The following is a 21,366-nucleotide window of genomic DNA, read 5'->3' as shown; positions in this document are numbered from 1 at the left end:
CAACTAGAGAAGGATTATTTACGCTAAAATTTAGGACACTGAGATTGATTTGCGCTATTATCGCGTTGCTTTCGTATCGCCTACTAAAACAATACTATCGTGTGATTTGTATTACGTGGGCGTACCCATACGCTCCGTTGCGTAATATACGCTACGTGTGTAAGCCCTTGCGTCGCGTACGCTTGTCCCACCCTTTTGTTAGGGACACATGTACACAGGCCTGACACGTCCACAGTAACACAAGTAACACGTTTCTATCAATGCAAATGATATTTAACTGTAATCATTTACTGAACACCACACAGATTTCCCTTGTATCTTAGGCAAAGCCGTGTGCGTGTTTTACAAATTACTCCCTTACGTATTAATTTTACTTTTAACTACCAATAGCAACAAATCTTTCTCAGCACGTTATCAATGATAAATGGCAAAAAGGAAAGCGAGATGTGAAATTACACAAATGACAAATGCAGGTGTGTGCATGTGTTGCGTACGCAATGTGTATCAAACAGAAATAAAACAGTTTTAAAAGACAATAGCGTACTGTTCTTACCTTCCGGTTCCGGATTCCACCAGCACTCCTACAGCGTAGTGATGCAGACGCTTATCTAGTCAGCACTACCGTATCCCTCACCACCAACACGGATACGAAGGGATACGCCTTCCCGCCCTTTGCTGACAGATAAAGTCTGCTTGTGTTCGCTAGAGCGGATATGTGGAGGACGGACGAGCCGCCAATTGATAAAGCTAATTATTTATCTTATAACATTCACTATATATTGGTAAGAGACTCAGTACGCAATGGGCGTACGGGGTACCGTAAAGGTACGCACTTAGCGTAGCAGACGCTAGGCCGTGGTCGAGACGCACGAGCGGCACGTTCGCTCACGGCTTACGCTGGGTATCGAGCACGCTATAGGCGGTCCGAGTACCCTAATGCTACGCTACTAGCGTAGCGGACGCTGTGCCCACAAGAGGAACACGAGCGGCGCAGACGCTCACAGAATGACACACAGTAAACCTTGTATGCAACACAATGTAATGCTGATTAACCTCAATTATGTAAAAGCCGCTTGAGCGATTGAGACGCTCCGAATACCCTTAGCAATGTAATGATAAACACACAATACCTTGTAAGGTTCCAAAACCTTTATCTAGATGATTTTAGTATGTAAAAGGGGAAAACAGTTACAGCTTATACACTACAGCACTAACATGAAACACCTAAACAAAATAACTGAACTTATACAATATACAACAGCGTAACAATAACAGAGAGAGAGAGAGAGTATGGCAAATACAAACAGAGAATAAGTAGGTTACAGAGAAAAACTTACACACTGGGGAATGATCACTGCACAGTCCTGGTACCAGCTCTCTAGTTAGTCAATGATGAAAACCGTTGTGGAGAGTAGACTGAGCTGGCCCAGACTAGCTGTCTTATATACACTACATACAGTACACTACAAAGGGGCCTACAATCTCATTGTTCATTGGACACAGGAATCTGTCTTCATATTATAACAAAGGGTCATAGGTTGATTCAAACAGGTGGGCTGTGACTATTTCATACTGCTCAGGTGGGAGGGAATCTCAGGATTCCCGCCGCATGGATAATGAATTGCAAATACAGTAAATGTTCATAAACTTCTTATAACCATAACTATTCGCAGGAGCGATTAATCTCTTTCAAACCAACACCGGAATGTTACTAATAATATACTCTACCGTTGCATACTAAACACCACTGCTCAAAACCTGTCTGAACCTTCATATCATGTAAAGAGGGATCTCTCTGTCCATGAACCAGTTACACTAAACAAACTCACTGATATTATTAAGGAGACGATAACCTATAAAATACACTATTTGGATTAATTATGTAATGATCGAGTCGCCCGCCAGACGCACACAAACTCTACCGTAAATGCACATACCACGCGCCTGAGCGCATGACCGTGGAGGCGCCGTCACGCAACTGCGAATATGCGCACGCACGGGAAAGAATGTGCACGTGCAGCGGGCAAGCGCATGGGGTTAGTACAAGGCATGAGAATAACGATATTTTTCGACTTTGACAATTACATCTGGGCATATTCCAGCACGTCCCATGTTTTGCACATACAATTAATTTGGTGGTGCAGAATTTTGTTTAAAATGACAGGGGTGTGCAGGAGATGCTGTAGATGGCCCAAAAATTGCGGGCCACTTTCGGCATTCAGCCACTGCGTGCTGAAGACTGGAGCGCTATCAAACACTCCTGAACCTGCCCTGTCATCACCTGAAGCAAGAGGGGGTAACAAGGTGGAATTCAACACTACTGTATATGCTTCAGAGGATGGAGGAGCAGCAAAAGGCCATTCAAGCCTATACATCCACCTACGATATAGGCAAAGGAGGGGGAATGCACCTGACTCAAGCACAGTGGAGAATGATTTCTGTCTTGTGCAAGGTTCTCCAACCCTTCGAACTTGCCACACTTGAAGTCAGTTCAGACACTGCCAGCTTGAGTCAGATCATTCCCCTCATCAGGCTTTTGCAGAAGCAGCTGGAGAAATTGAAGGAGGAACTAAGACAGAGCGATTCCGCAAAGTATGTGGGACTTGTGGATGGAGCCCTTCATTTGCTTTGCTAGGATTCAAGGGTAGTCAATCTGTTGAAATCAGAGCACTACATTTTGGCCACCGTGCTCGATCCTAGGTTTAAAGCCTACGTTGTATCTCTCTTTCCGGCAGACACAAGTCTGCAGAGGTTAAAAGACCTGCTGGTGAGAAAATTGTCAACTCAAGCGGAACGTGACCCGTCAACAGCTCCTCCTTCATTTTCTGGCTTATGGGGGCGTGAAGAAAAGTATAAGATTTCCTAGCCCACCCACTGGCGGTGATGCAGGGCAGTCAGAAGCGAGTGCTGACATCTGGTCCGGACTGAAGGACCTGCCAACGATTACTGACATGTCTACTGTCACTGCATATGATTCTGTCACCATTTAAAGAATGGTGGAGTATTATATGAGTGACAGCATCCAAGTAGGCATGTCAGACAGTCCGTACGTATACTGGCAGGAAAAAGAGGCAATTTGGATGCCCTTGCACAAACTGGCTTTATTTTACCTAAGTTACCCTCCCTCAAGTGTGTACTCTGAAAGAGTATTTAGTGCAGCCGGTAACTTTGTCAGTGATTGGTGTAGGAGGTTACTTCAACAAAATGTGGAGAAGATGATGTTCATCAAAATGAATTATAAATTCCTCCGGGAAGACCTTGACCAGCAATTGCCCCCAGAAAGTACACAGGGACTTGTGATGGTGGATTCCAGTGGGGTGAATGAATACTCTGTGAGAAGGATGTACACAGTGAAAGGGGTGAGGAATCGGAGGATGAGGTCGACATTTTGCCTCTGTAGAGCCAGTTTGCGCAAGGGGAGAATGATTGCTTCTTTTTTGGTGGGGGCCCAAACAAACCAGTAATTTCAGCCACAGTTGTGTGGCAGACCATGTCGCTGAAATGATTGGTTTGTTAAAGTGTGCATGTCCTGTTTATACAACATAAGGGTGGGTGGTAGGGCCCAAGGACAATTCCATCTTGCACCTCTTTTTCTTCTTTGCATAATGTGCTGTTTGGGGGCTAGTTTTTGAATAGTGCCATCTTGTCTTCAACTGCAGTGCCACTCCTAGATGGGCCAGGTGTTTGTGCCGCACACTTGTGTCGCTTAGCTTAGTCATACAGCCACCTTGGTGCAACCTTTTGGCCTAAAAACAATATTGTGAGGTGTGAGGTGTTCAGAATAGACTGAAAATGAGTGGAAATGAATGTTATTGAGGTTAATAATACCGTAGGAGCAAAATTATCCCCAATATCTGTGATTTTAGCTGTTTTTATGTTTTTTTAAAAAAAATCATCCAGATCCAAAACCAAAACACGAAAGGGTGGTTTTGGGAAAGCCAATCCAAAACCAAAACACCAGCAGGGAATTAGACCCAAAACCAAAAAACAAAATACGAAAATTGCCCACCGCACATCTCTAGTTATGATCGACAAAACAAACATCGACACTGCGTGATCAACAAGATGATCATCGACAAAAGGAAGGTCAAAAAACAGAACATAAACAAAACAACAGATACACAGACAGTTTTTGGACACATCAAAGTCCGGCAAACATTACATCGACACCCATTCACATAAACATAGGTGTAGATCGATAAACTGAAGGTACAAAAAAACACATTGACACTTCCACAGATAGTCAAAACCTAAGATCGATAAATACCATATCGACAATGCCTGCCCCTCACCGCGTTCCAGCAAAAACCATACCCACCAGGTCTACTGTAATACACTCCCCGCCAATAGCGCAACCACCACCGCTGCTACTTTAAGCCATGGCACTGCAGCTCCCAGCCTGCCCCTCACTCCCTCAATGCACTCCAGAAAATGCCAGGCCCACCTTCCACCCTGCAGTCATACACCTGAAGGGATGGGCACCCCCAGTCACAGTCCTGCACCCCTTCTCCTCCCCGTCCCCCTACCTGCTAATTCTAGACGTCCAGACCTAGGCGCCTCTTCATCCCATTCATACATACACGTCTACTGTAATACGCTCCCCGTCAATAGTGCAACCACCGCCGCTACTTTAAGCTATGGCACTACAGCTCCCAACCTGCCCCTCACTCCCTCAGCATTCTCCAGCAAATGCCAGGCACAACAGCCTCCCTGCAATCATTCACCTGAAGGGATGGGCACCCCAATCACAGTCCTGCACCCCTTCTCCTCCCAGTCCCCATACCCGCTAATTCTAGACGCCCAGACCTAGGTGCCTCTGTATCCCATTCATACATACACGTCTACTTAAGACGCTCCTCGTCAATATCGCAACCACCTCCGCTACTTTAAGCCATGGCACTACTGCTCCCAGCCTGCCACTCACTCCCTCACCGCGCTCCAGCAAATGCCAGGCCCACCAGCCACCCTGCAGTCATACACCTTAAGGGATGGTCATCCACATACCCTGCTCTGCACCCCTTCTCCTTTCTGTCCCCCTTTCCCTGTTCCTACCCCCCTCACCCCTAAATATGTGCAAACTTACATTTGGACATCCTCCCCTCAGCAATATACCCCACTATTCCTTCCTATAATCAAAAATTATTTTCTTTCTCAAATAAGCACAAAATGGTCATTCTACCTCCTCCTCCTCCAGAAACACCTTATACACTATCCAAGTATAATCTTCCTTGAACTATACCACAAATTATCCCCACCACCACACTGGCTTCTGGACCCAAACTTGCTATTCATTGATATTAATCCAATTAACTACCACCCTAACAAAACCATTCTAATAATCCTATCTTCTCTAGCCTCCTCGTCTTCTCTCTGAACACCTGACTCATCACACACACACACACACACACACACACACACACACACACACACACACACACACACACACACACCCTATATAGTGTCCTTTCAGCCTAATAATCTTATTTATGATTTATGTCCTTTATTATCTATTCCCTGCATCTATCTAACATACCACACCCTAACTATGTTATTTACCACTTCAATTAAAAAGCTTCTATCTGAAGACTATTCCCAGATAAAATCTAAACCCCCTATGATACTGTAACCAGTGGTACATACACCACGTGTGACCTAATGAATCCAACAGTTACATACATGTCCAATCCTTCCATCCCTATTATCAAAGTTATCCTCCACAACAACGCTTCAGCCCTCATCTCACCTCCAGTCTCAGCAGCACACCCCTTCTATTCCCTGACGCTATTCCCCTCTTCTCCCCTTTTATTTCTGTATAGTTAGATTTTAGCACATAGAACCCCATTATTAAAAACATATGACTACTGAAAGATGCTTGCAGCTAATAGCGCATACCTCGACGACACATTAACCCGGGGAACTGCAGGTTCCAAACTGCACATCATTCCATGGTAGTGCTCATGGCGATGCAATAACCTACAGATAGCCTTCAGTCATTTTCGGACATTGAACTTGTCAATCTAGTTGCTGTCGACCTACTATTTTCCGATAAAGGACATATCGATGTATCATTACTGTCGACCTTTACATTGTCTAACTATTACAGGTCGATCTCTATATTGTCGATAAAAAATACCTATGTTTCTTATTCGATGTATTTCATGTCTACCTGTTGCCGTGTTCGACTTATATGCTGTCTATCTTAAGTCACTATCGATGTCAAATTTGTCTAACGCCTCTGTCTAACTATCATTGTCGACCTTATGTTTGTCGATGTACATACGGCCGATCTTACATACCACATCCCATTTATCTGTATAAGGTAGCAGAATAACAATTGTAGATGTTAGAGGGAATACTTATTCATAAAGTGATAGCTCCGATTTGTGTCTATGGGCAGTTGTACTCTTGTATACAGTAAGTCATCAGTCAGTATAATATCACATAAGATATTTACTATGACATTCAGTACAAAATAAGTATGTCATAAATTATACAGTTACAAAGTTACATAGTTGCTGAGGTTGAAAAAAGACAAATGTCCATCAATTATAAAATGTTATATAATTTAAATGTTGTATCCTTGGATATTTCTTTCAATTAGGAATTTATCTAGTCCATTTTTAAACTTTTTGATTGAGTCCACCATTACTACCTTCTTTGGCAGAGAATTCAAAATCCTTACTGCTCTTACTATGAAGAACCCTTTTCTCTGTTGTGTATGAAATTTTTTTTTCTTCTAACTTCAGGAGATGTCCTTGTGTCCTGTGTAGCGTTTTTTTGATAAAGATTGTCTGATAAATCCTTGAATCGTCCCTCTATGTATTTATAAATATTAATAATGTCCCCTTTCAGTCGTCTCTTTTCCAGTATAAACAAATCTAACCTTTTAAGTATTTCCTAACAATTCAGTGCCTCTAACCCCTTAACCAGTTTGGTGGCTCGCCCCCTGAACCCTTTCGAGTTCCAAGATATCTTTTTTATTGTGCAGTGCCCAGAATTGTACACAATATTCCAGGTGTGGCCGCACCAGTGATTTATACAGTCGCAGGATTGCACTCTCATCCCTTGTCTCCATTCCCTGTTTTATGCATGCTAACACCTTTTTTGCTTTTGTTGATGCATTTTGACATTGCGTATTGCTAGTCTACTAAGTCTATTATCGATGAGCACTCCCAAATCTTTTTCAACTATGGATATACCTACATTTTCCCCATTTAGTTTATAGGCTGCCCGATTGTTCTTAGTCCCAAAGTACTTAACTTTACATTTGTCTATATTGAACCTCATTCTTCATTTGTCTGCCCAGACCTCCAGTCTAGATACATCATTCTGTAGAGACTCAACATCCTTGTCTGAATGAATCACTCTACATAGTTTAGTATCGTCTGCGAAAATTGACACTGTGCTTTCTAGCAGACAAACAATGGTAGCTGCTCGGTCATTCCTGGAGATAATTATGTATCAGGTGCTGGAAAGGGGGAGGGGTCACAGACAAACAACAGACGGGTGAGGGGGGGCAATCCCTTCCCTTCAGCACACTAAAAATTACCTGTAACCATACCTGAACTTATCTGGTAATAGAGATTCAGAGAATAAGTCACACATGTTTGCAAACACATGTTTAGCTGCTGAGCCACTTCACGGCTTCTCCGATATCAGAAGTCCTAACACTACATAATAGCAGTGCCCACATAGGGCCATGTAATTTGTCACAGTAGGCCTCATGATAAAGGCTACTACTAAAACACATCCAGACAGAGAGCTAACTTACCAGGGAGCCACCCTCAGGATCTCCCATTGGCAGTACAAGGAACAGCATGCCTTCCAAATACTGCTCCCATTCAATGACTCTCGCACACAAGCAGACAAACAATGGTAGCTGCTCGGTCATTCCTGGAGATAATTATGTATCAGGTGCTGGAAAGGGGGAGGGGTAACAGACAAACAACAGACAGAGAGGGGTGGGGGTGCAAATCACCACCCCTAAATTTCCCTTCAGCACACTAAAAATTAGCTGTACCCATACCTGAACCTATCTGGTAATAGAAATTCAGAGAATTAGTCACACATGTTTGCAAACACATGTTTAGCTGCTGAGCCACTTCATGGCTTCTCCGATATCAGAAGTCCTAACACTACATAATAGCAGTGCCCACATAGGGCCATGTAATTTGTCACAGTAGGCCTCATGATAAAGGCTATTACTAAAACACATCCAGAGAGCTAACTTACCTGGAAGCCACCCCCAGGATCTCCCATTGGCACTACAAGGAACAGCATGCCTTCCAAATACTGCTCCCATTCAATGCCTCTCGCACACAAGCAGACAAACAATGGTAGCTGCTCGGTCATTCCTGGAGATAATTATGCATCAGGTGCTGGAAAGGGGGAGGGGTCACAGACAAACAACAGACAGAGTGGGGGTGTGTATGCAAATCCCCACCCCTAAATTACCCTTCAGCACACTAAAAATTACCTGGAACCATAACTGAACCTATCTGGTAATAGAAATTCAGAGAATTAGTCACACGTTTGCAAACACATGTTTAGCTGCTGAGCCACTTCACGGCTTCTCCGATATCAGCAGTCCTAACACTACATAATAGCAGTGCCCACATAGGGCAATGTAATTTGTCACAGTAGGCCTCATGATAAATTCTCTGAATTTGGCCAAATTCAAATCTCTGGCCAAAAAATCTCTGGCCAAATTCTCTGAACTTTACACAATTTGGTATCATCTGCAAAAATTGACACCATGCTCTCTAGACCTTCTGTTAGGTCGTTAATGAAAATATTGAACAATAGCGGTCCTAATACTGAGCCTTGCGGCACACCACTTAGCACTTCAGTCCAATTTGAAAAAGATCCATTAACCACAATATGCTGCTCCCTATTATCTAAGCAGTTTTTGACCCAAGTGCATATTGTGCTTCCTAGCCCTGTTTCTTGTAGCTTGTAGATAAGTCTCATGTGTGGTACAGTGTCGAATGCTTTGGCAAAATCTAAAAAGATTACATCCACCTGTTTACCCTGATCTAGGTTTGCGCTTACTGTTTCATAAAAGCCAAGTAAGTTGGTTTGACAGGATCTGTCCTTCATAAACCCATGTTGATTCCTTTTAATGACCTTATTGACTTCAAGGAACTTCTGAATACTATCTCTTAGAATACCTTCCAATACTTTCCCCACTATAGATGTAAGACTAACTGGTCTATAATTACCTGGTTCAGCTTTACTTCCCTTTTTGAATATAGGCACTACTTCCGCTATACGCCAGTCTTTGGGACCCATACCTGATATTACTGAATCCTTAAAGATCAAAAATAGCGGTTTTGCAAGTTCAGAGTGAAGCTCCATTAGAACCCTTGGGCGAATACCATCGGGACCTGGTGACTTATTAATCTTTAAATGTTTTAATCAGTCACAGACTACTTCTTCGCTTAAATAAATACCTATTAGTGGGATATTCTCATTATTGAGATTATGTGTTAGTCCCTGAATTGGGTCCTCTCTAGTAAATACTGTTGAAAAAAACTAATTTAGTGTGTCCGCTATGTCACTATCATTTTTGCTTAAGACTCCCAACTTGTCTTTTAAAGGGCCTATACTCTCCTTCTTTTATCTCTTGCTATTAATGTATTTAAATATTTTTTTAGGATTCGCTTTGCTTTCCTTTGCTACTAGTTTTTCAGTTTCTACTTTAGCCGCTCTTATTTCCATTTTGCATATTTTGTTACATTCCTTATAGTGCTGAAATGACTCTGCTTCCCCATCAGATTTGTATTTTTTAAATGCTCGCCTTTTCTTGCCCATAAGTTCTTTTATCTTTTTGTTAAGCCACATCGGTTTATGATTTTTATTCCTTTTTTTGCTGCTCGTAGGAATAAATTTGAGAGTATTTTTAGCTAGCAGGAATTTTAGTATCTCCCATTTCTCCGTAGTATTTTTTCCTAAAAACAAACCTTCCCATTCAATATCCCTGAAAAATACCCTCATCTTTTCAAAAACAGTCAATATAATAATAAAAGTGATACTTGCATGTCTGGCTCTTTCCAGCAGCCTGTGGCACCTTGTTCCCAGATCCCTGCTCCCAGGTCCAACCTCAGTCAGACCCCCCCACTGCTTTAAACTCCTGGCACCTTGCTCCGCTGCTCACCTCCTCTTGGCACCCGTCTCCCCCGCTGTTGGCTCCACTAATTCGGCTCTCCAGGTGCTACCCCGATGCCAGGCTTGCTCTGGCGCTCAGTGCACTCCCGGCTCCCGCGTGCACCCTCTTGTGTGTCACTTCCGCTTTCTGCTCGTCACAGCTGCTCCAGCTCTGCACAGCTCCCCATCTATGAATATGAATTTTATTTTTACTATATTGGTTTAAGGGTCATTTTTTTAAGGCAAAATTAAGGGTACGGCTATGGACACTAAATTTGCACTTAAGGTTCACAAATTTATTTGCACTGAATTGGGATGAGGGTGCTATTTGGACTAATTGTCCTTGTGTGAAATATTTATTATATACAATGGATGATTTTCTTTTTCTTCAGTTTAAAGCAATATGAAAGAACAGCTCAGAATTAATAACATACAAATGTGTCCTCATAGACCTAGCCTCAATACGCCCTATAGACTCTGACGAGGTAAGTATAGAAGAAATGGGTGCAGGTGTGTGTGGAGTGGGGCTCGTGTGCACCCAAACGTTTTCAAGAAAGAAAATATGAAACTACAGTAATTTGATGAAAAGGACGTTTTAGAACAGGGGTGGCCAACCAGTCAGAGACAAAGAGCCAAAAAATCTTGTTAGGTACGTCAAAGAGCCGACATCAAGCCGAAGGCACGTGTGCAAAAATGGGGTGTGACCTTGTGCCTGCTAGGCCACACCCCTGGTATAAAAGACAATGAAAATGCCAGATCCACATAAAATACATTTTAAAGCCAGAATCAACATAAAATACATTGAAAAAGACACTTCCACATAAAATAATTAAAAAAATCCAGATCCACATAACATATATTGAAAAAGTCATATTCACATAATACACTTCAGCTCCTCCATGTGTCACTCCAACCAGCTCCAACATATGTCACTCCAGCCAGCACCCTCCTGTGTCACTCCAGTCAGCTTCCCCATTATGTCTCTCCTACCACGATCCTTCTGTGTCACTCCAGCCAGCTCCCTCTTGTGTCACTCCAGCCCACCCTCATATGACACTACAGCCCAGTATCTGTCTCCGTCTCCCTCAGTTTTCAGTCGCCGTACTGCTGCTGTGTGTCTGGTTGGAGTGCACCAGTTTCCAGGATATGTTGTGGTCACGTGACTGAGTGTCAGGAGCCACATTTGAATAAAGAAAGAGCCGCATGCGGCTCAAGAGACACAGGTTGGCCACGGCTGTTTTATAAGAAATTCTTGTGCATGAATAACTTAATCACCCCTGGAAAATCCCAGGTGATATTTGTATATAAAAATACTCTCTCTATAAGATCTAAATATAGATAATGATACTTTTTTTTTAATTCAAATGGCACAGAGGTATCTGTAGGCAATAAGTATTCTCCTGCTTCATGTTCTCTATGTGTTATGTAGTGAATGCCGCCTCCAATGAGGGAATTTATAGTGTCTAAATATCATCATGTTAGTATTTCAGACAGATAACTGGGAATTCTAGAGCTGAGTAAGGTACAACATTAAGTCTAAGTATTTATCAAATATTGGAGAGAGATAAAATTGTGAGAGATAAAGTACAGCTTCTGCTTTACATTTTGCAGGCTGTTTGATAAATGACGGTTAGGAGATGATTGGTTGGTACTTTATCTCTCACAATTTTTTTTTATAATGTTTTTATTTGAGTTTTAAACATGTTAATTTACAATGGCAATATTACAATTGCAGTATTAATCAAAAGCATGACATTACAAATCAAAAACATGAAGCTTTTTGTTGTTTAATGTAGCAGTTACAGAAATAGAAATGTCAATAGTTTGAATAATACATTTACATATGTGTACAAAAATGAGAAAGAAAAAAAAGAAAATTTTTCATATATAAAATAATAAAAATAAGAAATATTTTATTGTTTTTAGCAGTCTCTAAAAAGGACGTAACGAAGTAAAGGAGAGAAGAAAAAAAGTGGGGATAGAAAAAAGAAAAGAAACAGAAAAAAGGAAGAAGAGAGAAAGAAGGAAAGAAAGAAAGAAAGAAAGAAAGAAAGAAAGAAAAGATCGCCTGTAGCCACATGATCCTCTATATATTCCTATATAATACCGGGGGGTATATTTACTAAAATTCGTATTTTTCTGAATGAGGTTAAAGCTCAAACACGAATGACATCGAATGTGTGAATTTGCAACTTTTTGAATTTTGTACGCCTTATATACTATGCTGTCGTATTCTGCATTTTCGAGTTTTCCGATGTCGATGTCATTCGATTTTCGGCCAGTGTTTTACGGGAGTGAATAGTAAAACACTGCCGACATTAACACAATGAATCTCGGCCGGATCTGTGAGATCCGTGCAGGGCTTCATTGTGCACCTTAAAAAAAAACTAAAGTGTTAAAAATCAAGAAAAAAATTGCGTGGGGTCCCCCCTCCTAAGCAAAACCAGCCTCGGGCTCTTTGAGCTGGTCCTGGTTGAAAAAATATGGGAAAAAAATTGACTGGGGATCCCCCATATTTGAACAACCAGCACCAAGCTCTGCGCCTGGTCCTGGTGCCAAAAATACGGGGGACAAAAAGCATAGGGGTCCCCCGTATTTTTAACACCAGCACCGGGCACCACTAGTCAGAGAGATAATGCCACAGCCAGGGGACACTTTCATATAGGTCCCTGCGGCCCTGGCATTAAATCACTAACTAGTCATCCCTGGCCGGGGTACCCTGGAGGAGTCCCCCCCCCTCCAGCCACCCAAGGGCCAGGGGAGAAGCCCGAGGCTGTCCCCCCATCCAAGGGCGGCGGATGGGGGGCTGATAGCCAAGTGTAAAAATGAAGAATATTGTTTTTTGTAGTAGAAATACAAGTCCCAGCAAGCCTCCCCCGCAAGCTGGTACTTGGAGAACCACAAGTACCAGCATGCGGGGGAAGAAACGGGCCCGCTGGTACCTGTAGTTCTACTGCAAAAAAAATACCCAAATAAAAACAGTACACACACACCGTGATAGTAAAACTTTATTACATACATGCATACCGACACACACATACTTACCTATGTTTACACGAAGCAGTCGGTCCACTTCTCCATGTAGAATCCACGGGGTACCTGTGAATAAAATTATACTCACACAATCCAGTGTAGCTTGTGTCCTCTTTGTAATCCACGTACTTGGCAAAAAAACAAACCGTAAAACCCGAACCACGCACTGAAAGGGGTACTATGTTTACACATGGGACCCCTTTCCCCGACTGCCGGGACCCTCCGTGACTCCTGTCAAAGAGGGTCCCTTCAGCCAATCAGGGAGCGCCACATCTTGGCACTCTCCTGATTGGCTGTGCGCTCCTGAGCTGTCAGTTAGGCAGCGCACGGCAGAGATACAATGTAGCGCATAGGCGCTCCATTGTATCCAATGGTGGGAACTTTGCGGTCAGTGGTTGAGGTTACTCGCTGTCAACCGCACGTATGTAATAAAGTTTTACTATCACGGTGTGTGTATACTGTTTTTATTTGGGTATTTTTTTTTGCAGTAGAACTACAGGTACCAGCGGGCCCGTTTCTTCCCCCGCATGCTGGTACTTGTGGTTCTCCAAGTACTAGCTTGCGGGGGAGTATTGCTGGGACTTGTAGTTCTACTACAAAAAACAATATTCTTAATTTTTTTACTTGGCTATCAGCCCCCCATCCGCCACCCTTGGATGGGGGGGACAGCCTCGGGCTTCACCCCTGGCCCCCTACGCTTTTTGGCACCAGGACCAGGCGCAGAGCCCGGTGCTGGTTGTTCAAATATGGGGGATCCCCAGTCAATTTCCCCCCCATATTTTTACAACCAGGACCGGCTCAAAGAGCCTGAGGCTGGTTATGCTTAGGAGGGGGGACCCCACGCAATTTTTTTATTCTGATTTTTAACCCTTTCACACCCCTTCCCACTGATAAACATGCACGGATCTCACGGATCCGTGCATGCCTATCAGAACACGGTAAAAAAAAGCAGGTCTATTTTAAAACTGCTTTTTTTTACGATTTGTATTTTTTCACGGCAGTGTTTGGCTATTGCCGGCAGTGTTTGTAAATTACAATTTTTAGTAAATTACCAAGTTGTATAAAATAACAGGTGCATTTGACCGATGGTGTATTCATTCATATTTTTTTTCTTTGACTACCAAAAAAATATGAATGCCCTCATCACTGCCAAGATTTTAGTTTAGTATATTCCTGAGATGACACTTTGACGAAAAAGCACCAAATCGGTCAAAATCGGGAGCTTAGTCAATATACCCCCCCGGTATCAACTAAATTGTATAGGAGGATCAGATAGAAATATTTTAGTCTCATACCACAAGGTTGTTTTATCTCTCACAATTTTCTCTCTCCAAGCTTTGACAAATAACCCCCCATATATCCAATGATATGTCACTGGGAAGCTTCTTTCGCACATTGGGACTAATTCAGGTTGGATCACAAATCGGGACACAACCAGAATTTTTACGATGGCCTCGAGGGCGCATGCGCAGCACCCGTCCTGCAGGGGAGGGCACAGAAAAAGCAATTACCTCTGCCTGTCAATCTACCTAAAAACTGGATCCCGATAAATCTACCCTTGTGTGAGAGCGTTGGGTATAAAATGAGAGCAGTGAGGATGCTGGCGGTCAGAATATGGACCGTGGCATCCCGATGTTTGCAATCCCAAAAGGGAAAAGGTAAGGATACTTATCTTTCCCAAATAGCTCCCTAACCCTCCCTACCCATAGCCTAAACCTACCCCCCCCCCCCCCCGCAGCCTAACCCTAACTCTCCCCAGTGGCGACTGAACCTAACCCCCCTCTCCACAGCCTAACCCTAAAGCTCCCCCCACAGCCCAAACCTAACACCCCTTCCCCCTACCACGGCTTACCTCTCAGGCAGCCGGCAGAAGATCATTCGGAATTCCGGTGGTCAGGATCTCGGCACAGGTAATATGTACCTTGTCGGGGTGCTTGCACGGTCATTCCGAGATGTGTTGGGATTCCGGAGTCAGCATTTTCACTTCCGGGATCCTGACCGGATCCCGTGTGAGATGTATAAAATCTTCTGAACAGGACAAGCAAAGATTTTTCACTTCTACCTAGAATTTATCAAGTACATTCTAAAAAGTTATATTAAGAATCTGACTGATTGCTAACGTCTACAATTGTCCATTTCCGTATGTTTGATACAGTATATCCCCCATTGTCACTGAAATGAGAATATGTATCAAACCTCCTTAAGAGTGGAGGTTTCCATAGCAACTAATCAGTTTATATCTATCATTTTATAGAATGTACTTGATAAATGCTAGGTAGAAGCTGATTGGATGGACAACTTCTCCACGTCTCCGCTCCTTATTGTTACACCCAAAGAATGTAACAATACCACGAGAGAAAATCTACACTGCTAAACCAATATAAAATACAAACACTGTATCATTCAACTATGGAATTAAAGAGTTAAAACTCCCATGAAATTCTCATCAATCTCTGCCTTATAGCTTTCATTTGTATGCCACAGAATGGGTTTGCACTGCACAATTGGTATCTAGGGTCAAATATCCTAAATACTGGGAAAATACCCAGGGGCTTCTGTTTGTTAGGTATTCAATGATATGGGAGTTATAGCACTAAATTCTATGAATTGGTTCATTGCCATACATAATAGTGAGGGCTTTTTTCAGCCTCCTCATTTCTGTATGCATGAATTGGAAAGAAAAACAGAGTTTGAACGAACAGCAGGAAAATGTATGAAAATGTAGGGCTTTTTCATAAATCAGGAGGAGATATAGCCCGTGCGGGCTCTATGGGTGGGCTTCTAAAACACATATCGCCTGTATTCATCTCCGGCAAAGTCTAATATCTTCCCATCAGAATATACTCAAAGCAATTAAAAGAATGCATATTCATGGTTTATCATGCAAGCAACACACTATATCCTTTACCTTTCACAAAATAGACATATATAAAAATGTACAATGCTATATCTATCTCTCTATCTATCTATCTATCTATCTATCTATCTATCTATCTATCTATCTATCTATCTATATATATGCTGTATAAAATGCCTTATATACTTGTATTTTTATACCTTTATAGGATACCAGCTGCTGTCTCATATTACCTGAATATGCTGCATAAGTAAGTACTTTGTGCTGAGAACGGCTTTTCAGCGGGTCTATTGCAGCTCAGCATGTTGTAAAAACTGTTGTCAATGGGTTTCCTTTCTTCAAAATGTGCTTTTTTACCAGACATACAGTATGTATGCACAGACTGAGTTACTGCGCTGTGGCTGTTACTGTTATAGAATATATAGAATATATATTTGAAAGCTGAAGTTATTACACTGTTTTTGTGTCTGTTACTATAAAAATAGAGAAGTGCCAGATTGTAGTTATTGTATTTATCTATTTATTTTACATATATATTGTTTTGTTTGTTTTTACATTGTTCTGCAAATAAATGTGTTTTTGAAACCATTTATGTGACCGGCAAGTGCCCACTTAAATCCTGAGAATAACTTTATTCATTTTGTTTTTGTTTACCATGATGGATATTATGTGGGTTATCTGGGTGAGACAGTCCTTTCTTCTGGTAGTACATTCATTGTAATAAATATATAGAGATTTTTTTGTTTTAAAGGAAAAGGCAGACTCAGACAGACCCCACCTTCCCCAACCAGTCCCACACTGATAAGCTCAACCTGATTACATGCAGTCCCTGTGAACCACCACTCCCTTATTACACAGCGATCATTAGTCTGAACCTGCTGGAGTGTATAAGAAGTTACAGTCAGGACCGTTTCTAGACAATTTGGCTCCCAGTGCGAGATTTCAAAATGCGCGCCCCCCCCCCCCCCCCCCCCCATATAGCTATAAAAAGAAAAAGCATGCGCGCGCCTCCCGACAAGGGTGTGTGGCCTGATTAAAATGGGTGTGGTCTCATTAAAGTGGGCGTGGCCTCATCTGATATCATGCCCACCACAGGGGGAAAAAACTAAAAATAAAAAAAGTCCCCATGTTACACATTACAGCAGGCAAGTGTCCCCATTTTACACAGTGCGGCAGGCAGGTGTCCCCATTTTACACAGCGCGGCAGGCAGGTGTCCCCATTTGATTTTACACAGTGCGGCAGGCAGGTGTCCCCATTTGATTTTACACAGTGCGGCAGGCAGGTATCCCCATTTTACACAGTACGGTAGGCAGATATCCCCATTTTACACAGTACACAGGCAGGTGCCCCCATTTTACACAGTGCGGCAGGCAGATATCCCCATTTTACACAGCGCGGCAGGCACATGCCCCCATTTTACACAGCACGGCAGGCAGGTGTCCCCATTTTACAAAGTGCGGCAGGCAGATATCCCCATTTTACACAGCGCGGCAGGCAGGTATCCCCATTTTACACAGTGAGGCAGGCAGATATCCCCATTTTACACAGTGCGGCAGGCAGGTATCCCCATTTTACACAGTGCGGCAGGCAGGTATCCCCATTTTACACAGTGTGGCAGGCAGGTATCCCCATTTTGCACAGTGCGGAAGGCAGGTATCCCCATTTTGCACAGTGCGGAAGGCAGGTGCCCCCATTTTGCACAGTGCGGAAGGCAGGTGTCCCCATTTTACACAGTGCAGCAGGCAGGTATCCCCATTGTACACAGTGCGGCAGGCAGGTATCCCCATTTTACACAGTGCGGCAGGCAGGTATCCCCATTTTACACAGTGCGGCAGGCAGGTATCCCCATTTTACACAGTGCGGCAGGCAGGTGTCAAGTGGGGGGGGGAAGGAAGGGGGAGAGAGAGAAAGATAGAGATAATACTTACATCTTCCCGCTCTTCGGGTCCCGCCGCCTCACGTCCCTCGTGCCGGCCTCCTCCTCCTTCCAGGCTAATCTCCTCTCCTCCCTCTCCCCGAGCACTCCTGCTCGGGGGGCGGGGCTTCACGGAATGATGCGTCATTCCGCGAAACTCCGCCCCCAAGCTGGAGCGCTCGGGAAGAGGGAGGAGAGGAGATTACGGACACACAAAGTGCCGCGGCGGGCGCCTCGTGCGGTTGCAGGGCGCGCCCGCCGCTAGAAACGGCACTGGTTACAGTGCATCCGGAAAGTATTCACAGCGCTTCACCTTTTCCACATTTTGCTATGTTACAGCCTTATTCCAAACTGGAATAAATTAGTTTTTTCCCTCAAAATACTACACACTATGGGGGCAATTACGATTTGATCGCAGCAGCAAGAAAGTTAGCAATTGGGCAAAACCATGGCCCTCATTCCGAGTTGTTCGCTCGCAAGCGGATTTTAGCAGATTTGCTCATGCTAAGCCGCCGCCTACTGGGAGTGAATCTTAGCATCTTAAAATTGCGAACGATGTATTCGCAATATTGCGATTACACACCTCGTAGCAGTTTCTGAGTAGCTTTAGACTTACTCGGCATCTGCGATCATTTCACTGCTTGTCGTTCCTGGTTTGACGTCACAAACACACCCAGCGTCCGCCCAGACACTCCCCCGTTTCTCCGGCCACTCCTGCGTTTTTTCCGGAAACTGTAGCGTTTTTTCCCACACGCCCATAAAACGGCCTGTTGCCGCCCAGTAACACCCATTTCCTGTCAATCACATTACGATCGCCAGAACGATGAAAAAGCCGTGAGTAAAAATCCTAACTGCATAGCAAATTTACTTGGCGCAGTCGCATTGCGGACATTGCGCATGCGCATTAAGCGGAAAATCGCTGCGATGCGAAGATTTTTTACCGAGCGAACAACTCGGAATGAGGGCCCATGTGCACTGCAGGTGTGGCAGATATAACATTTGCAGAGAGAGTTAGATTTGGGTGGGTTATTTTATTTCTGTGCAGGGTAAATACTAGAGATGAGCGCCTGAAATTTTTCGGGTTTTGTGTTTTGGTTTTGGGTTCGGTTCCGCGGCCGTGTTTTGGGTTCGACCGCGTTTTGGCAAAACCTCACCAAATTTTTTTTGTCGGATTCGGGTGTGTTTTGGATTCGGGTGTTTTTTTCAAAAAACCCTAAAAAACAGCTTAAATCATAGAATTTGGGGGTCATTTTGATCCCATATTATTATTAACCTCAAAAACCATAATTTCCACTCATTTTCAGTCTATTCTGAATACCTCACACCTCACAATATTATTTTTAGTCCTAAAATTTGCACCGAGGTCGCTGGATGACTAAGCTAAGCGACCCTAGTGGCCGACACAAACACCTGGCCCATCTAGGAGTGGCACTGCAGTGTCACGCAGGATGGCCCTTCCAAAAAACCCTCCCCAAACAGCACATGACGCAAAGAAAAAAAAAAGAAAAAAGAGGTGCAAGATGGAATTGTCCTTGGGCCCTCCCACCCACCCTTATGTTGTATAAACTGGACATGCACACTTTAACCAACCCATCATTTCAGTGACAGGGTCTGCCACACGACTGTGACTGATATGACGGGTTGGTTTGGACCCCCACCAAAAAAGAAGCAATTAATCTCTCCTTGCACAAACTGGCTCTACAGAGGCAAGATGTCCACCTCATCATCATCCTCCGATATATCACCGTGTACATTCCCCTCCTCACAGATTATCAATTCGTCCCCACTGGAATCCACCATCTCAGCTCCCTGTGTACTTTGTGGAGGCAATTGCTGCTGGTCAATGTCTCCGCGGAGGAATTGATTATAATTAATTTTAATGAACATCATCTTCTCCACATTTTCTGGATGTAACCTCGTACGCCGATTGCTGACAAGGTGAGCGGCGGCACTAAACACTCTTTCGGAGTACACACTTGCGGGAGGGCAACTTAGGTAGAATAAAGCCAGTTTGTGCAAGGGCCTCCAAATTGCCTCTTTTTCCTGCCAGTATAAGTACGGACTGTGTGACGTGCCTACTTGGATGCGGTCACTCATATAATCCTCCACCATTCTTTCAATGTTGAGAGAATCATATGCAGTGACAGTAGACGACATGTCCGTAATCGTTGTCAGGTCCTTCAGTCCGGACCAGATGTCAGCATCAGCAGTCGCTCCAGACTGCCCTGCATCACCGCCAGCGGGTGGGCTCGGAATTCTGAGCCTTTTCCTCGCACCCCCAGTTGCGGGAGAATGTGAAGGAGGAGATGTTGACAGGTCGCGTTCCGCTTGACTTGACAATTTTGTCACCAGCAGGTCTTTGCACCCCAGCAGACTTGTGTCTGCCGGAAAGAGAGATCCAAGGTAGGTTTTAAATCTAGGATCGAGCACGGTGGCCAAAATGTAGTGCTCTGATTTCAACAGATTGACCACCCGTGAATCCTTGTTAAGCGAATTAAGGGCTGCATCCACAAGTCCCACATGCCTAGCGGAATCGCTCCCTTTTAGCTCCTTCTTCAATGCCTCCAGCTTCTTCTGCAAAAGCCTGATGAGGGGAATGACCTGACTCAGGCTGGCAGTGTCTGAACTGACTTCACGTGTGGCAAGTTCAAAGGGCATCAGAACCTTGCACAACGTTTAAATCATTCTCCACTGCACTTGAGACAGGTGCATTCCACCTCCTATATCGTGCTCAATTGTATAGGCTTGAATGGCCTTTTGCTGCTCCTCCAACCTCTGAAGCATATAGAGGGTTGAATTCCACCTCGTTACCACTTCTTGCTTCAGATGATGGCAGGGCAGGTTCAGTAGTTTTTGGTGGTGCTCCAGTCTTCTGTACGTGGTGCCTGTACGCCGAAAGTGTCCCGCAATTCTTCTGGCCACCGACAGCATCTCTTGCACGCCCCTGTCGTTTTTTAAAAAATTCTGCACCACCAAATTCAAGGTATGTGCAAAACATGGGACGTGCTGGAATTTGCCCATATTTAATGCACACACAATATTGCTGGCGTTGTCCGATGCCACAAATCCACAGGAGAGTCCAATTGGGGTAAGCCATTCTGCGATGATCTTCCTCAGTTGCCGTAAGAGGATTTCAGCTGTGTGCGTATTCTGGAAAGCGGTGATACAAAGCGTAGCCTGCCTAGGAAAGAGTTGGCGTTTGCGAGATGCTGCTACTGGTGCCGCCGCTGCTGTTCTTGCGGCGGGAGTCCATACATCTACCCAGTGGGCTGTCACAGTCATATAGTCCTGCCCCTGCCCTGCTCCACTTGTCCACATGTCCGTGGTTAAGTGGACATTGGGTACAACTGCATTTTTTAGGACACTGGTGAGTCTTTTTCTGACGTCCGTGTACATTCTCGGTATCGCCTGCCT

The 21,366-nt window shown here is 43.9% G+C and overlaps 1 long non-coding RNA gene across 2 annotated transcripts in view; it reads left to right on the top strand.

The window, feature by feature from the left end:
- LOC135050173 (uncharacterized) overlaps positions 1-21,366 on the top strand; it is a 386,553-nt gene that overhangs the window by 296,223 nt on the left and 68,964 nt on the right. For both annotated transcript variants that reach the window (XR_010241562.1, XR_010241563.1), the window contains exons 7-8: positions 12,073-12,216; positions 16,245-16,286. This is a non-coding gene — a long non-coding RNA (uncharacterized LOC135050173). The remainder of the gene's footprint in view (positions 1-12,072; positions 12,217-16,244; positions 16,287-21,366) is intronic.

Source organism: Pseudophryne corroboree, chromosome 2 (genome assembly GCF_028390025.1).
Source record: "Pseudophryne corroboree isolate aPseCor3 chromosome 2, aPseCor3.hap2, whole genome shotgun sequence".
NCBI classification, from domain to species: Eukaryota; Metazoa; Chordata; class Amphibia; order Anura; family Myobatrachidae; genus Pseudophryne; species Pseudophryne corroboree.
Note: the sequence above shows the minus strand (reverse complement) of the source record. Positions and strands in the feature narration are given on the sequence as shown.